This window comes from Globicephala melas, chromosome 19 (assembly GCF_963455315.2).
Source record: "Globicephala melas chromosome 19, mGloMel1.2, whole genome shotgun sequence".
Classification (NCBI taxonomy): Eukaryota; Metazoa; Chordata; class Mammalia; order Artiodactyla; family Delphinidae; genus Globicephala; species Globicephala melas.
In genome coordinates, this window is record NC_083332.1 from 52,024,212 (window position 1) to 52,041,049 (window position 16,838).

A 16,838-nucleotide genomic window follows, 5' to 3' on the forward strand; every position below is an offset into this window, starting at 1 on the left:
CCTGATGACTAGGCATTTACAGTTTTTTCTCAGATTTAAAAATATTACGGCTTACGGAAAAGAGTCATTTGAATGTGCAAACACTTTCACATTTATTAAACACCGAATGCAGTTTTGAAGAAGAATGTAGGCACTTTTATTTTTAAAAATTAAAATACATTTTCAAATCAAGAAATCAGATGCACATTATAAGATAAAGATAGAGCTAAGAAACAGGAAGACTCAAACCTACTGACAGATGAGAGCTAAAATGGCATATAAGATTTAGTTTTTTCTTCTATCACTGTGTTTTAGAGTATCCCAAGGCATACGGCCCAAAGTCACACAGCAGGACATGGAAAGTCAGGGACGTGAGCCAAGTTTATGGAGAAGCATTTAGTGAAAATTTATGATCATGTGCAAGTAACACTGACATTGTGCTCAATATGCTTCATCCATATAGAACACAAAAAGAAAGGGAAAAAAGCAATCAAATAACATGGAAGTCCTTAAAAGGTCCGAAATATCAAATTTTAAAGAACCCAGAATGATAATACACAGAATAACAGAGTACTGGCTGGAAAAGGCTTTGAGACAGGTTACTCTCTGGAAGAATTTTGAATCACGTTTTAGTAAAGAGGAAGGCAGACAGATGTCCATTCCGGGGAGACGGGATGGAACATGTGGTTCGGTGTGTAGATGCAAAAAAGCAAAACCAGCCACAACATCTGTGGGAACCCGAGGGTCCCCAGGTCTTTGGTCCCTGGTCAGAAGATCAGGAGCTGTGATCTCTGAGTGGAATGCAAGATTTTAAAGCCTTGTATTAGATAGCCTGGGTCAAATGGAAGTATTACAGCTGCTTAAACAGAAAAACAAGCTAATACAGTTTGCCTATAATTAGGAGCATCCACTTGGCAGTCATTTATTCATTCACACATTCAACAAACATTCACCGAGTGCGTACAATGTACCAGGAACTGCTCGATGCAGTAAGAAGAAAACAGTCAACAAAACGAAATCCTTGTCCTCATGGAGAACTATTAGAGAAAACAAACAACACGTTATATGAATCTTAGATTACAGTATGATTGAGGACACAGGGAGGGGGAAGCTGGGACGAAGTGAGAGAGTGGCATGGACATATATACACTACCAAATGCAAAAGAGATAGCTAGTGGGAAGCAGCCGCATAGCACAGGGAGATCAGCTCAGTGCTTTGTGACCACCTAGAGGGGTGGGATAGGGAGGGTGGGAGGGAGGGAGATGCAAGAGGGAGGAGATATGGGGATATATGCATATGTATAGCTGATTCACTTTGTAATAAAGCAGAAACTAATACACCATTGTAAAGCAATTATACTCCAATAAAGATGTTTAAAAAAAAAAAGAAGCACAATGAAGAAAAAACAAAGCGAGGCATGGGTATTAAGAAATCTAATGCTTACAGAGTTCACTTTATATACATTAACACAGTTAATCCTCACAACAATGGTATGAGGTAAGTGTGCTATGATGTTCCTCATTTTATATGAGGAAACAGACACACCGGGTGCCTTAGCAACCTGCCCAAGGGCACAACTAGAAAGCGGCACAGTTATTTCAGATGCAGACTGTGTGGCTTGAGTCCATGTTCCTAATCATCATGTTAGTACCGCTCCGTGACTGAGCAGGTGACTTTGAGCTGAGACCTCAATTAAGCAAGGGAGTCAGCCACGTGACGACCTGAAGAAAGACTACCCCAGAGGGAACAGCAAGTGTGAAAGCCCTGATTAAGGGTACACTTGGCATGTTCAAGAAACAGCAAAATCGCAAGAGGGAAACAGAGAAAAATGGTGTCAGAGCGTTAGATGTTGTGGTCTGCTGAAAGGAGAATGGACGGTAGAAGTCTTAAGTGTAGAATCAGAAAGATCAATTAGCATGACACCATCCAGGTGACAGGTGATGCCCGCTTGGACTAAGGTGTTGATGGGTGTGACGATCTTTTCGATGTGCCAGCTTGGCTAGGTTATAGTCTCCAGTCACCCAATCAAACATGAATCCAAGTGAAGGTATTTCCATAGATGTGATTAAAGTCCATGATCTATTGACTTTATGTTTTTTACCTTTTTATTTTATATTGGAGTGTATATTGGAGTGTAGTTGATTAACGTTATGTTATGTTAGCTTCAGGTATACAGCAAAGTGATTCAGTTATACATATACATGTATCTATTCTTTTTCAAATTCTTTTCCCAATTAGGTTGTTACAGAATATTGAGCAGAGTTCCCTGTGCTATACAGTAGGTCCTTGTTGGTTATCCATTTTAAAAATAGCAGTATGTGGACTGAATGTCAATATCATGACACAATGTGAGTGTGTTTCATGTTTGGTAACTGCAATCATTGTTGCTTTTGTTGTGGTCATCCAGTTACAATGCTTGGTGTCAGTTTATTTATCTCTTGTAAAAAAATAAAATTGTGTGTGTGTGTGTGTGTGTGTGTGTGAAAATAATTAATTTTTAAAAAATAGCAGTATGTACATGTCAATCCCAAACTCTCTAACTATCCCTCCCCCCTACCCTTACCCCCCTGGTAACCATAAATTCATTCTTTAAGTCTGTGAGTCTGTTTCTGTTTTGTAAATAGCTTCATTTATATCATTTCTTTTTAGATTCCGAATATAAACAATATCATATGATATTCCTCTTTCTCTGTCTCACTTTAAGTAAAGGAGATCAGCTAGGACAATCTGAGTGGGCCAAATTTAGTCAATTGAAGGGCCTTTAACAGGAGACCTGAGGCTTCCCTGAAGAAGAAAAAAATCCCCTCATGGACAGCAGCTTCAATTCTTCCCATGGCTTGCCCGGCAGATTTCCAACTTGTCTGTTCAGTCTCCACAATCACGTAAACCAATTCCTTGCAATACATCTCTCAAGACATATCTCCTATTATGTGGTAAAGCAGGAGATATCAGATTCAGAATATATGCTGATGGTGTCATTAAACACTGGATACAGGTATGAGAGAAAGAGAGGTACTCTCTTCATCAACAATTTTGCACTTGAATCCTTTTCCCATTGGGGCAGTCATAAAACAACGGAATAATCACTTTCTATAACCTCCTTTGGCATTGTCTTCACATGCCCTCATGTCTTTGGGTAAAATACCAGCAACAAAAACATGGCCAGCTGTCCTGCTGCAAATTTGGATGAGCTGTTCCAAATAACTGAATCTATGAATTCATATGAAGGGGTCCATTTACAGAAATGGCATTCAGAGCCCTTCCCTCTGGATAGAGACCCTTTGTTGAGAGACCTAACAGATGTAATAGAAAACAAACAAAAATGTCCCAAATGGCAGAATTTTCCAATAAGATTTGGTCTATTTACACAATGGAAAATTATCACACCGTTATAAAACGGTATTTGACAGAAAAAATTAAATAAGATAAAATGACTGCAATATTTTATTTTTAAGGCTGATTCATAATACTTGGGACAGTAATTCAGAGTCGAACTTTTATGTAAATAGAGCTGTATTTAAATCCTGAGCCAATCACATGTTACCAGTACATCCTTGGTCCATGTATGTAAAATCCCTGAGCCTCCATTCTCACCTCTCCAGGTTTATATAGTGAGTAAAAAGGGTGGAAAGTGCCCAACAGTGAACAATCAGTATCAAATAAATCTAGTTATCCTTTGCGGATGTACATTTGATGTGCGTCTGTATCTACATATATATATATATGAAAATACTACATATAATATAGCCATATATATAATATAGTTAATGTATATATACACACAGAGAGCAAGGTGTCTGTGTATTAATTAAAACACACAAAACTATTTTCATTTTACACCGAACACCAAATGTGAATCTTTGGTTGGGTTTGTGAATTCACTTCACTCAGTCAGTAAATATTTATTAAAGTACCTTTATAATCGGGCACAAAATGCTAAGTAAAGGGGAAAGGGTGGTAAATATAATTGTTTGTTCTATTTTGGTTATTGTCCAAGTTTTCTATAAGGAGTTTACATCACTTTTGAAATGCATAAAATTATTTTTAAGGACAATGTAACTTACAAAGAACAAAAGATTTGTTCTAATGGTATACGTAGAGAAAAGAAACACCAAAAAAAGAATAACTTCAAAGCACCTGGCTCCACCCAGGATAAGAGCAGGTCACCCTGAGCCTGCTCCTATTATACCTGTAACGATTTTCTCTGTTCCAAGAGCTTAAGACCTAAACGTCCGTCCACATCTCTTGGGCGAGTCCTGCTATTGTATCAGTGTGCTCTCATGATTGCATCTCCTTTCATAACAGCCTTCAGAGTCTCATGGATAGATTTCCTCTGGCCATAAGCTTCCTGGAAATGTCTTCCAGCAGGATCTTTGCCTTTACAGGAGCTGCCTCATCCGTGTTAAAGACTGTGTGTGTGTGTGTGTGTGTGTGTGTGTGTGTGTGTGTGTGTGTGTAACTCAATTACCCATTCTACCACCTTCTGCTTCCTGGCTGAAAGAGGAATTATAAGATATATGGTCTGTCGGGCTCTCTTATCATAGGCACCCCCCATGTCCTCAATTTCTGTCTCTGTAAAAGGAGCACAATAATGGCCACCCTGCTTGTATAAAATACATTAGCAGTTATTAAGTGGGTTTAGAAATGCAAACATACCATTCTGATGTGAAAGACTGTTTAAACTGTGTGAAGTGATTATGAGCACATCTCCTCTAAAGGCATTTTCCTTTGGGGCCACTGCTTCCATATCTTACGAAAAGAAGGATAATACCTGGACCAATTTCACATAGCTATTACAACGAGCATCTAAAATGCTATTTTAAGATACTGGAAAATTATCCTCTAAAAAAATGTCAGCTTAGCGCTTATCGATAGTAATCTGAAATACACAAGATGTCAGGGTGAACTATGTACTTCCGTTCTTACCGATAAAATATACTATATGAGTTCAAAGCATTTATTCAAATGCCTCTCCTGAGAGGATAACAGGGCTGCTGCTGCTCGAACACTCACTGCACTAGATGGCAGAAAACCCGAGGAGTCTGTGGCTCTGGTGGAAGATGAAGGACTCCCCTTCACCCTCTCGGCCAGCCCCCGGCGTCCTCATCCATCTCTCCAGCCGGCGGTGGGAGCAATGCTTTCTTACTGCAGTTTTATAAACAGGAGGCAGTGAGCTACTGTTGCCACATACACTCATGCTTGACTACCAAAAGATAAATACTTTAACTTTTTTTTTTTTTTTTTGCGCTATGCGGGCCTCTCACTGCTTTGGCCTCCCCCGTTGCGGAGCACAGGCTCCGGACGCGCAGGCTCAGTGGCCATGGCTCACGGCAGCCGCCCCGCGGCATGTGGGATCTTCGCGGACTGGGGCACGAGCCCGCGTCCCCTGCATCGGCAGGCGGACTCTCAACCACTGTGCCACCAGGGAAGCCCTACTTTAACTCTTAAGCTTCAGGGAATAGGAAATCTGGCTAAATGCGAAGAAATAAGGAAATTAGGTCGCTGGGCACCCACAGAAATGAGTTCACAGAAAAACCAGCACCAGCTTATTCACCAAGCTCCGGATGCAGACTCTCCATGGTGACATGACACATACATCGAAGGGACACCGCAGAGACCAGCACAAAGATTACTCACCAGTATGCCTTATTTATTGTTTAAGGTTATGTGTCGATTCCACTTATGCTCTACTTCTGTTGCTTTCCCTTTGTGAATACAATTCATGCCTAAATTCATCACTCCTTTCCCGTGGTCTTGTGGCAGGTTTTTTGTCCCTCACTCTGTCTTGTGTTGTCACCAGTGTGTATCAGCTATTCTCAATCTGTCCTCCTCACTAACGGCACGCCCACACCAGAGGGCAACGTAAGACACACTCCACAGACAGACCCAGAGTGGTGCACTGTGTCCACTTCAACAGCACACTGTTAATGGGATAACCTTGAAACCACTCTGATTTTTTTTCTTTAAAAAAATGTTCACAAAAGATCAGCAAGGATTTAGAAGAACTGAACAACATCATCAACCAACTGGATCTAGTTTACATTTACAGAACACCAATAACAGCAGAAGAAGCCTTCTTTTCAAGTAGTCATAGGACACTCACCAAGATAGAACATATCCTGGGTCATAAAACACACCCTGACAAACACAAAAGAACTGAAATCATAAAAAGTATGTTCTCTGACCATAAAATATTAATCCAGGAATTAACAGAAATATAATAGGAGAATACACAAATACTTGGCAATGAAACAAAACACACACAAATAATCCACATGTGAAAGGGTAAATCTCCAGAGATTAGAAAATACTTCAAGGTGAATGAAAATAAAAATATAGCACACCTACATCTGTGGGACGCAGCTAAAGCAGTCCTTGCAGGGAAAATTTTAGCATTAAACGATTATATTGGGGGGAAAGCTATCAAATAAATAATCCAAGAAATTAGGAAAAAAAGAACAAAATAAAGACAAAGCTTAAAAAATGCCATGGTTCTATAGCTATTACTATGTTAGCACCTATAAAAATTCCCTTTAAAGAGTATCTCCAATACCAGGCTTTCTGTGAAGCGTGAAGAGGTGTTTAAAATTTTCAGAGAAAACATTCCAGTTGAAATATTCAGTGTGCAGAACATGTACAGACCCCACTGTGAGTGAGGCATTTTCCCAGGCACAGGAAGGATGAAAGGTAGTTGAAAGGGCATGTTTCCTGCTCTCACATGTTCTCACCATAACATGAGACCAGAAATTAAAACCTGAAGCAGAATTTTTAAATATGATGGAAATACTGATAGTTAAACCAACGTGCAGGGTGGAATACTGAGATCAGGGAAGTCCATGACGACCAGTTTTCTTGAAACTTGTTATTTGTACTGTATTTCAAGAATTTTGCTTTTAATAAAACTATTTGTGTGTCAAACTTAAAAGTCACCAAGCTACATGCACCTCTAGTACTATTTCCACCACAAGAGAACTGACAGAGATGAGGTAAGCATCACTAGTCCCATTTAAATTAGTGGAAAATGAGACCTGGAAACAGCACCCATTATCAAGCCTTACTAATGGTTTCAAGGATACGGACAATACCTAGAAACAGAATGTATTATCATGCCTTACTAATGGTTTCAAGGACACGTTCCAATGAAGCAGGGACAGGTATGGGTCACGGAGGGAGGACGGCCTCCGGCCCTCCTTTAAGACTTTCCTTCTCTGGCCTACAGAAGATGAAGTCTCTGAGATGAGCAGGATACTACCTCATATGGGGGGATGTTTAGTGATGAAGCAATTCCACCCGATCCTCCTACTTATCTGATCGTATGCAGGAAGCCAGCCTTCATCAATCCATAGATTGTGGGATCATTTACTATATGCAACCCTTAGCCAGGGGCATCCTGTTAAGAACAGTCAACAGATACAGATAGGGTAATGATTGATTATGTCACTGATAATTTATTTTATTTCACTCTTGCAATAACCATTCAAGGTAGACTTTGTTATATCCATTTCAAAGACAAGAAAACTCAAGTGCCAGTAACTTAAGTGACATGCCACATGGTTTAGCCCAGGGCCGGGCTGGGGATCCCAAGGCTGGCAGATTTGTGTCTGTGTCACATCACAGTTTTGCTATAACTGCATGGTTTCTGTCATCTGGCAATGACCCAGCAGGCTCTGGAGCAGGAACAGAGGAGGGTTTCCTACATGGTTGGCCCTTCACTGACCACTGTGAGGCCTCAGAACAGAAGGGGTACAAAGAAGTGTTGAAGAAATTGCTAATAACTCTTTTGGAACAATTTAGTGTTTGTGCAAATGTGTCTTTGTGGGCTTAAAAGAGTTAATGCTCACATGCACCAAAGAGTTTGAACAGTTGGGAAATCTGCTCCAACGTCTTCTGCCCTTGAAATTCATTATGTAAATTTGAAGGAGATTATAACTGCTGTTTGTTAGGGTATATGACTAGGGCTACTAGCTTTGATTTTACTTGACAGGTTTGGACATGAATTTCGGAATCACGAGATATAAGTAATAGAGAAAAGATCAGATGGTCTTCCAGAAAAAATAATGCAAGGCTGGGGCTAATTTTGTGCTATCAGTCTTTAACAGTCTGGGAGCTATTTACTCTGTGGGACTTTTTTTTCCCCTTCTGATGTGGACCATTTCATTCTGTGTGCCTTTTTCCAACTCAGGGTATTTTATAATGATATCCATCATGTCTGTCTGTCAGCTGATGACAGCTTAAAAAATTGCCTCAAGGCCAGTAATGAGAAGAAATCTTTCCCACTTCCTCTAGATTGTTTTACGTGCTTCACAGTCTTCTGCACCAAATAATAAAAAAAAATAACGTTGCTTTCCAAACAGTCCTTTATCTTGCCTCTCTTTTTCTCCTTTTAATCCCTTATGGTTTATTTCCCTCGCTTTACTATGTTTATTCTACTGTGGCTTTGTTCATAATTAACAAGGTATAAAAGATAAGAATACATCTTCAAAATGGAAAGTTTTCCAAAGGCCTCGTTTCAGCTAACCTTTAATCCAACACAAAGGAAAGTATCCAGAGTTTTTAATATATAGCCTCTCCCTCCCTCCTCCCTCCCCTTTCCCTCCCTCCCTCTTTTCCTTTCTCCCTCTCTCTCTATATATATCTACAGATACATAGATAGACATATAGATACATCTATATAGAGAGAGAGATAGATATACCTTTGACAAGACAGTCCACAGTTTAAGAACTTATCTTTGAAATGGAGAAATCAGTACATACTAGGGATGAGGGCAGACACTTAGCTGAGTTCTGAAGAAATTGCTAGCTAACTTTAATATGGAAAGAAACTTACAATTTCCTCAGTTCAAGTATATTAGCACCTGGAAGTGCCAATGAGTCTCAGAAAGGTCAATTGTTTCTGGTGTTGTTAGAAACATGTTGGTGATGATCAGGGGAACTTGACATTTTTCCAGCATGGCACGTTTAGTACTCTAATTTTTTTTCATCTCAAATTCCTTCCTATCTAAAACATCAAGTTGTGCAATAATTCCATGTATGAATTACCATTTAGCAATGGTTGGCATTTCCAAAACATTGTTTTCACTGCCATTCTATCATGAAAAAGCTTAAACCTTCTGGAGTTAGGAAGCAGATAATAAATTACTTCAAGACAAACATTTTGTAAAGTATAGTCCTAAATCTTCACTTTTGTGAGAATTAGCTGAATTAGCATGCTTCATTAGCTACTGATTCTTGATTACCCACAACTTAACAGGGGATACCTGGGAAATCAGTCTTTCATAAGCAAGAATGCTGAATAAACAAAATTTATTTTTATTTGACCTCAATTCATGTTTGCTTGAAGGAATGAATTAATGGTAGATGGATGGACAGATGAAAAAAACAGGTAGATGGACAGCTGGACAGATGGATGGATAAAACAGGTTTGACTGTTCTTCTAGGAAATTATATATACACACACACACATAAATATATACTATTTCTGTCTTAGTTCAGTCTGATATGACAAATTCTCATCGACTGGGTGGCTTAAACAAAAACCGTTTATTTCTTACAGCTCTGGAGGATGGAAGTCCAAGATCAAGATGGTGGCAGATCCAGTGTCTGGTAAGAGTTGAGTTCTGGTCTGCAAATGGCCATCTTCTCATCGTGGCCTCACATGGTAGAAAGAGAACTGGCCACCTCTCCGGCCTCTTCTTACAAGGTATGAGTCCCATTCATGAGGGGTCCACCTTCATGACCTGATCACCTCCCAAAGGTCCACCTCCTAATACCATCACACTGGAATTAAGGTTTCAATGTATGAATTTTAGGAGGACACAAAAGGACCATTGCTAAATATAATATAATATAATATAATATAATATAATATAATATAATATAATATAATATAATATAATATAATATATAATACAATATAATGTATTTTTACTCCCAGCTCTCAAACATTCTGTGGAAACTGAGGCTGCTTAGTAATTCCTGCATCTGCTCATCATATTTTAGTACCTCTTTGCCTTCTCTCCTTTTCCTCCATTTCCTTTCCTCTCTATTAGCCACATGTGCACAAAAAATTACCATTCATGTACTTTGTCCAGTTCAGTAAAAAGGAAATGTGCTTATCCAAAGGAAAACTCTGTGTATGCGTGTGTCTGTGTTTAAGTCAGTAGAGTGTATTAAAAGGACTTGTTTAATGAGAAGCTTGGGCAGTTGGGTGTGGGATTCCCTTGAGAACATCAGTCACTGTTACCTGGAAACAGTGATGACAAGCCAGGGAACAGGCCACACTCCCCATCGCAGCTGGACATGACAAGTCTCTCTGTTGGATGCTTTTGCTGACAGCGAAAGAAGGAGATCTTAGGCAGTTTGGGACTTTACAAGACCACATATTCACCAGTAATTTACCATGCTTCGGGCTGTGATCTCTTGGATGCAGTCCTTTATGGTGGTGGCAATGCAGTCATTACATTTGGGTAATCGACCCCTTTGCCCCTCCCTGCCCTACAATCACATTAAACCTGTCTTACTCTTCCAAAAATCACCCCTGCTGAGGAGTTCCTAATGGATCCACAAAGGACTAATAGGTGTTAATGGAGAAAATGTCTCCATAGTAGACAAAGGTGAAGCAGATTATTGTTCGCCACTTCTAGTTTTATGCCCTGAGGCTCCGAAAGTGGGTTTTGTGGAATCTTCTCACACTTACTGAAACAGACAATACTTCATTTGTGTATGAACTCACGGGGTCAGAGTAACAGCAATACGCTCTCCTGAAGGTATTTATATGTTAGGTTGCCTCTAGATAAAAGCAGTGATACTCCTTCAGGATAAAAACAACATAATATTAAAGCCATCACTGAGAATCGATTATGTTATCCGACATTATCTGCTATGGACTGAATGTTTGTGTCCTCCCCAAATTTACACATTGAAACCCTAACCACCCCCACAATGTGATGGTAGTTGGAGGTGGGGCCTTTGGAAGATAATTGGGGTTAGATGAGGTCATGAGGGTGGGAGCTCATGATGGGATTCATTCCCTTATCAAAGAGGGGATCTCTATCTCTCCCTCTCAATTTAATCCACCCAATCTATAATAATTTGTTATAGCAGCCTGAAATCACTGAGACACTGCTCTAAAGCAGCTTAATTCTCACAGTGAAATAGGTAAGGAGACTGAGGCACAAGTGACATAATTTACATGTGCAGAGCCACATAGCTGTTAGGTACCAGAGCCAAGATGCAGAGGCCAGCACATGTTCTTAAGCATGATAAACATTGGGAAGGAACAGCAAACGGGGCCCTAGGCTGGGTATCACGGACACTGAGATAGAGATGTACCTGTAGGAGGATTTCAGAGAATGCTCTTGGAACAACATGTGTAATTGAGCAGGGAAGCAGGATTAGGAATAGGGAGACACAGAAACAGACAGTCACAGCAGAGGCCTTACCTATGTGACCGGCAGCACCAGAGCCAGGAGGATCCTTTGAAGATGTCCCAAAATTGAGGGGAGGAAGCCAGGGTTACAGCCTCCTGCCCTCCACTGACCCAGCGCTGGATGGAGGCTGCCTCCGGGAATGGGGCATATACCTATGAGTGGTGCAGCATCCTTCAGTTGAGGGCAGGGCTTGAAGAGGGACACAGCTGGGAGCCAACAGCTGCCAAAACTCCCAGCAGGTGGAAGGACAAACCTTCTGTTGGTGAAGGAGCAACCTTGGTGGTACCCCACAGCATCACCTGCACGCAAGGCCATAAATTGGGGAAACTTACCGAATCAAAGAGATTAAGGATAGGTGTTTCTCGAGAAACACTGAAAAGTCTTGTATCTAAAGGAAAGATCTGATATCTAAAGGAAGACATGGGTTTCACCAGGCAAGGAGAGTGATGAGCCTTACGAGGAGAGGAAACATCGTGTGCAAATACTCGGTGAAGTGGTAAGGAGAATTTAAATTGAGGAATTGAAAGAGCCCATGTGATTTAAGTAAAAAGCAAAGTGGGCGCCTGGTGTGCAATGGGACCAGACTATGCAGAGCTTTCAGGCCTAACAGGAAAGAAAGAGGACAGGAGCATAAACTAAAGCAAGGTTGAGCATTTTGTGTGTCAACTCCCATCTGACTTTCTTTGAGAAGGGAAGTGGAGGTGAGGTGAATATCATGAATGCTTATTTAACTCAATTGGATTAGATTGTATTGGGAAACCGACCCAAATAAAATAAAAAGAATAAATGAGAACACTAAAAATGTGGAGAAGCACACAGAAAAGAACCAAATGAATTAAACCTGGAAAGATACAAGAACAGAATGATCAACTCTGAACTGTTTTTCCTATCCCTGTTCAAAGCTTCTTGTCATCACATTTAATAAGCCAGAGGCTTGCTGTGTGAGCTCACACCAACAGCGAGACCAAAATCTTAGATCATCTTCTCCAACTGTTGCAACTCCTACGAAAAAACTAAATCAGCATTTCTTAGAGTGGCTAGTTTTGAAAGACATGGGATGAATTGTTCTCTAGAGCCTGTTTAAGAATTTGGAAAAAATATAAGGCAATTTAAAAAGCAATAAAGCTATTTTAACTCAGCAGTCTGGCCATCTAAAATGCATCCTGCTCCAGCTTTCAACTCTGTCTCCTGCATCTTTGATTTTCATCTCTAAGAAATGACACTGGGGACTTCCCTGGTGGCGCAGTGCAGGGGACACGGGTTCGAGCCCTGGTCCGGGAAGATCCCACGTGCCGTGGAGCAACTAAGCCCATGCGCCTCAACTATTGAGCCTATGCTCTAGAGCCCGCGAGCCACAACTACTGAGCCCAAGTGCCACAACTGCTGAAGCCCACATGCCTAGAGCCCGTGCTCTGCAACAAGAGAAGCCACCACAATGAGAAGCCCGTGCACCACAATGAAGAGTAGACCCCGCTTGCTGCAACTAGAGAAAGCCTGCACACAGCAACAAGGACCCAACACAGCCAAAAATTTAAAAAAAAAAAAAGAAAGAAAGAACACTGGGATGCTTCTCTCCAAATGAATATGTTACTGGAAGTGTCCATAGTGGGAAAGAACAAATCGGAAAATACATATTAAGCTTCTTCATAGACTTCTCAATGGCTGGTTAGTTTAATCTGTACAATTAAAAAACCATTTACCTGTATCCAAGAACTTAACACGAGAAAACATGCAATGAGCTTAGGCTCTTAGTAAGAAATAAAATTACAAAATGTACCAATACTTGTAATCCAAGTATAACTGTTAGCATTAAAAATTTAATTTGGTATTAATTTCATTTTATGACTACAAACACTGTTTCTCAGTCATAATACTCTCTAGTTACCATTAAATATTAATTCATACTTTTGAATCATTGCTATATAGTTGTAAATTCTGAGAAGTTAAAAATAAGTAATATTTTCAGATTTCTATACAAATTTTGAAAAATTCTAAAGACCCTTGGACCTCATTTTTTTCATCCAGAGTAAGCCTACACAGTGTTAATAAAATATCTAAGATGCACTCATTAAACATCATATTGTAAATATTCTGGTTCACAGAAGAAAAATGTAGATTATAATGTTAAACAAAACCAGGATAAATTTAATGGACTGAACGCACAGAACACTTGGATCCTTTCCCAAATTCTATTAAAGTGAGAGTAAAGATATTGTTAGACACTAAAACATAAGAACAAAGGAAAAAGAACAACCATGTTTTAGAAGCTGAGAAACAGAAGAACAAGCGTTTGTTAACTTGGCCGACTTGAGAAAAGTGAATCTTAAGTCATCACTGGGAAAAATGGAGACAACTAGGATTTACATCCAGCATCCTCAAATTAGCAGGACACAAGCACGAAAGTCTGAGGCTGAAAGTAGGAATATGGGCTGAAACTCTGCTGAAGAAAGAGACAGATGCCTAGATCTGCACCACACATTCATAAAAATGAATTGCTCACACTTTCTATATTCTTCGAGAAGAACAAGAGGCTGTACCTTAGAAGAGGGAAATTTAAAAGCAAAACTATTATTCTCCTGAGAGAGTCAAAAGGAAACAATATAGCCAGGAAACAGGATGGTATGAAAAAGAAAACATTCACATACGGAAGCCCTCCCCAAAAACGCTTACGCAAATCAAAATATATGACAGTAGAAATGAAAAACTCAATGGAAAATCTGGAAATTTAGTTGAGGCATCTTTCAGCAATTAGAACAACTCAAAGGGAAATACTGAGAAGGACGATTAGAAAGTTAGAGGAGTTCAGCAGGTCTAACATGTACAGGAGTGCCAGAGAGAGGAAAAGAGTGAGAGAGGAAAACCAGAGATAAAGAACTTGTTCCCATGTAAACACAAGAACGTTTCCTAGAGCTAGAGGATGGGTGCTGCCAGTTTAGAACTGCATAATAAAGGGGCTTCCCTGGTGGCACAGTGGTTGAGAGTCCGCCTGCCAAAGCAGGGGACACGGGTTCGTGTCCCGGTCCGGGAAGATCCCACATGCCACAGAGCGGCTGGGGCCGTGAGCCATGGCCGCTGAGCCTGCGCGTCCGGAGCCTGTGCTCCACGGCAGGAGAGGCCACAACAGTGAGAGGCCCGCATACCACAAAAAAAAAAAAAAAAGGAAAAAAAACAACAACTGCATAATATGAGAACAGCGACTCAGGCCAAGGCATATTATTGCAAAATTTCAGAAGAGGCAGGTAGAGTTGGGGGGGTGGGGGTGGAAGGAAGAATCTCCAGGTTCTCAGAAAGGAAAAACAAAACGAAAGACGCAACCCCCCTACAAAGAAAAATCACTGGTCACGTACAAAGTTTTAAGAATTTACATGGATTCCAACTTGTCAATCAATAACAATACTAGAAGTTAAAAGCAATAAAACAATGTCTTCAAAATTATCAAGGAAAATAAATTCCAACATATTTTTATGCCCAGCTTACCATCAATCAGTTAATTTTAAAAGGAGAATAAAGGCACTTTTAGTCTACATGGTCTCAAAAATTTTACTTTCCACACACCTCTCTGTTAAGCTACACTAGAGTCCAAGGATAACCAACTTGCCCTGGTTTGCCCACAATTTTCCTGGTTTTAGCACTGAAAGTCCTGCATCTCTGTAAACCCCTCAGTCCCAGACAAACCAGGACAGTTGGTCGACCTACTCTAGATTCATGATGAAAGAGATTAAAAGAAATTCTCAAAAAGATCAAATTTGGAACTTCCCTGGCAGTCCAGTAGTTGAGACTCCACGCTTCCAACACAAAGGGCTCAGGTTCGATCCCTGGTCCGGGAACTAAGATCTCACATGCCGTGCGGCCAAAAAATAAGTAAATAATCAAAAAAAAAATTTTTTTTAAAGATCAAATTTATCCTTTAGTAACTTAACTGCCCATCTCCAAATGTCCACAGTCTTTAAAAGAAAAAAACAAGCAATGAAAGATGTAAACTCTCACGCTGTCCTAGAGCCAATAAAAACCAGTAGACATGAAAACAGCAGGAAAATGTAATCCATGTGGGGGAGGGGAGGGGAGGTGGGGAATGTGTCAACAAAAACAGATCAGAAACGACTGAAACGGCAGAATTAGTTGAAGAGGACATTAAAACACCTTATATAAGTACATTCAATAGAACTGCGGTTTTAAAGAGAAACACACAAAAAAATAATCAAAAGAGAAATATAAGATACAAACAAGAAGCAAGTGGGAATTTCAGAGATGAAAAATGGAAGATCTAAAATGAGTATTTCAATCAATGGACTTTACAGCAAATTAGATACTTCAGAAAGAAAAGATCAGTGAACTTGAAGCCATAGCAACAGAGGCTACCCAGACCCTTAAGAAATTCTTGCAGCTTCCTCTGGTGCTTCTGGGAAACCCAAGCCATCATATAAGAAGTCAAAATGTTCTTCTGGGGAGATCACATGGAGAAACCACACAGCGATGCTACCGAGTGGAAAAGCGGACGAACTATATAATGCTGGCGAGAGGCCTCGCTGTCCTAGCAGCTCAGTCAATCCTCCAAATGAAGCCAGCCTCAGCTGCCGTGTGACCACAGCTACCTGGGAAATTCCCAAGCCAGGGCTACAGAAGAACCGCCCAGTTGAACCCAATCAAACCACACAACTGCGAGAGATAATAGAATAGGTATTGTTTTAAGCCATTTAGAAAAATAGAAGAAACATATAGGTCAACAGGAATTGTCCAACTTTTTGGAGACATTTGGATGGTAAACCATAGGCAGCCACAGCTTTTAACAATTGTCATTGAAACACGTGACCACAATGTGCAGCCTTACTGTTTAGCTCACCCTCACCAATCCTGTCTTACTACTAAAGCTAACCCCACCCTATCACCCCCAACCTTTCCTCCGAAGTACACTTCCCAGCTCTTTTCTAACACAAAGAACCTCTTTCACTGTTTCCACCGGCACCATTTTGAACCACACCCTCCAGAAACAGAGAGTGTGTGTCTGACGGGTTGGGGCAGAGTGGTGGGGGGAAGGGATTCCATTACCCAGATGTTGAAAAGAGGCAGGGGAAGGAAGACACCCTCTCCTGGTTTAAGAAGAAAAGAATACTGTTTCAGGGCTGGAAAGTAAAAAAAAAGTAGATCTGAAGGTTGGGTACATAACGGAGCAAAGAGGTGCGCCTAGAAAATAAGACTGCAGCTAGGTGACTTGGAGTATGGACTGCTTAGTCCCTGTATATAAAATGGAAACCTGTAACAACAGCATCTCTCTATTTCAGTTATATTTTGAGTTAAGTTGACTTCTGGAGATCCAACCACCATTTTTAGCATCTGTTTCCATAGGAAGATGTGTTTCCCATTAAAGCAATCTATTAATGATCGGATACTCTGAAAGCTCACATTTGTAACATCACAAAGCCCAGTCATTC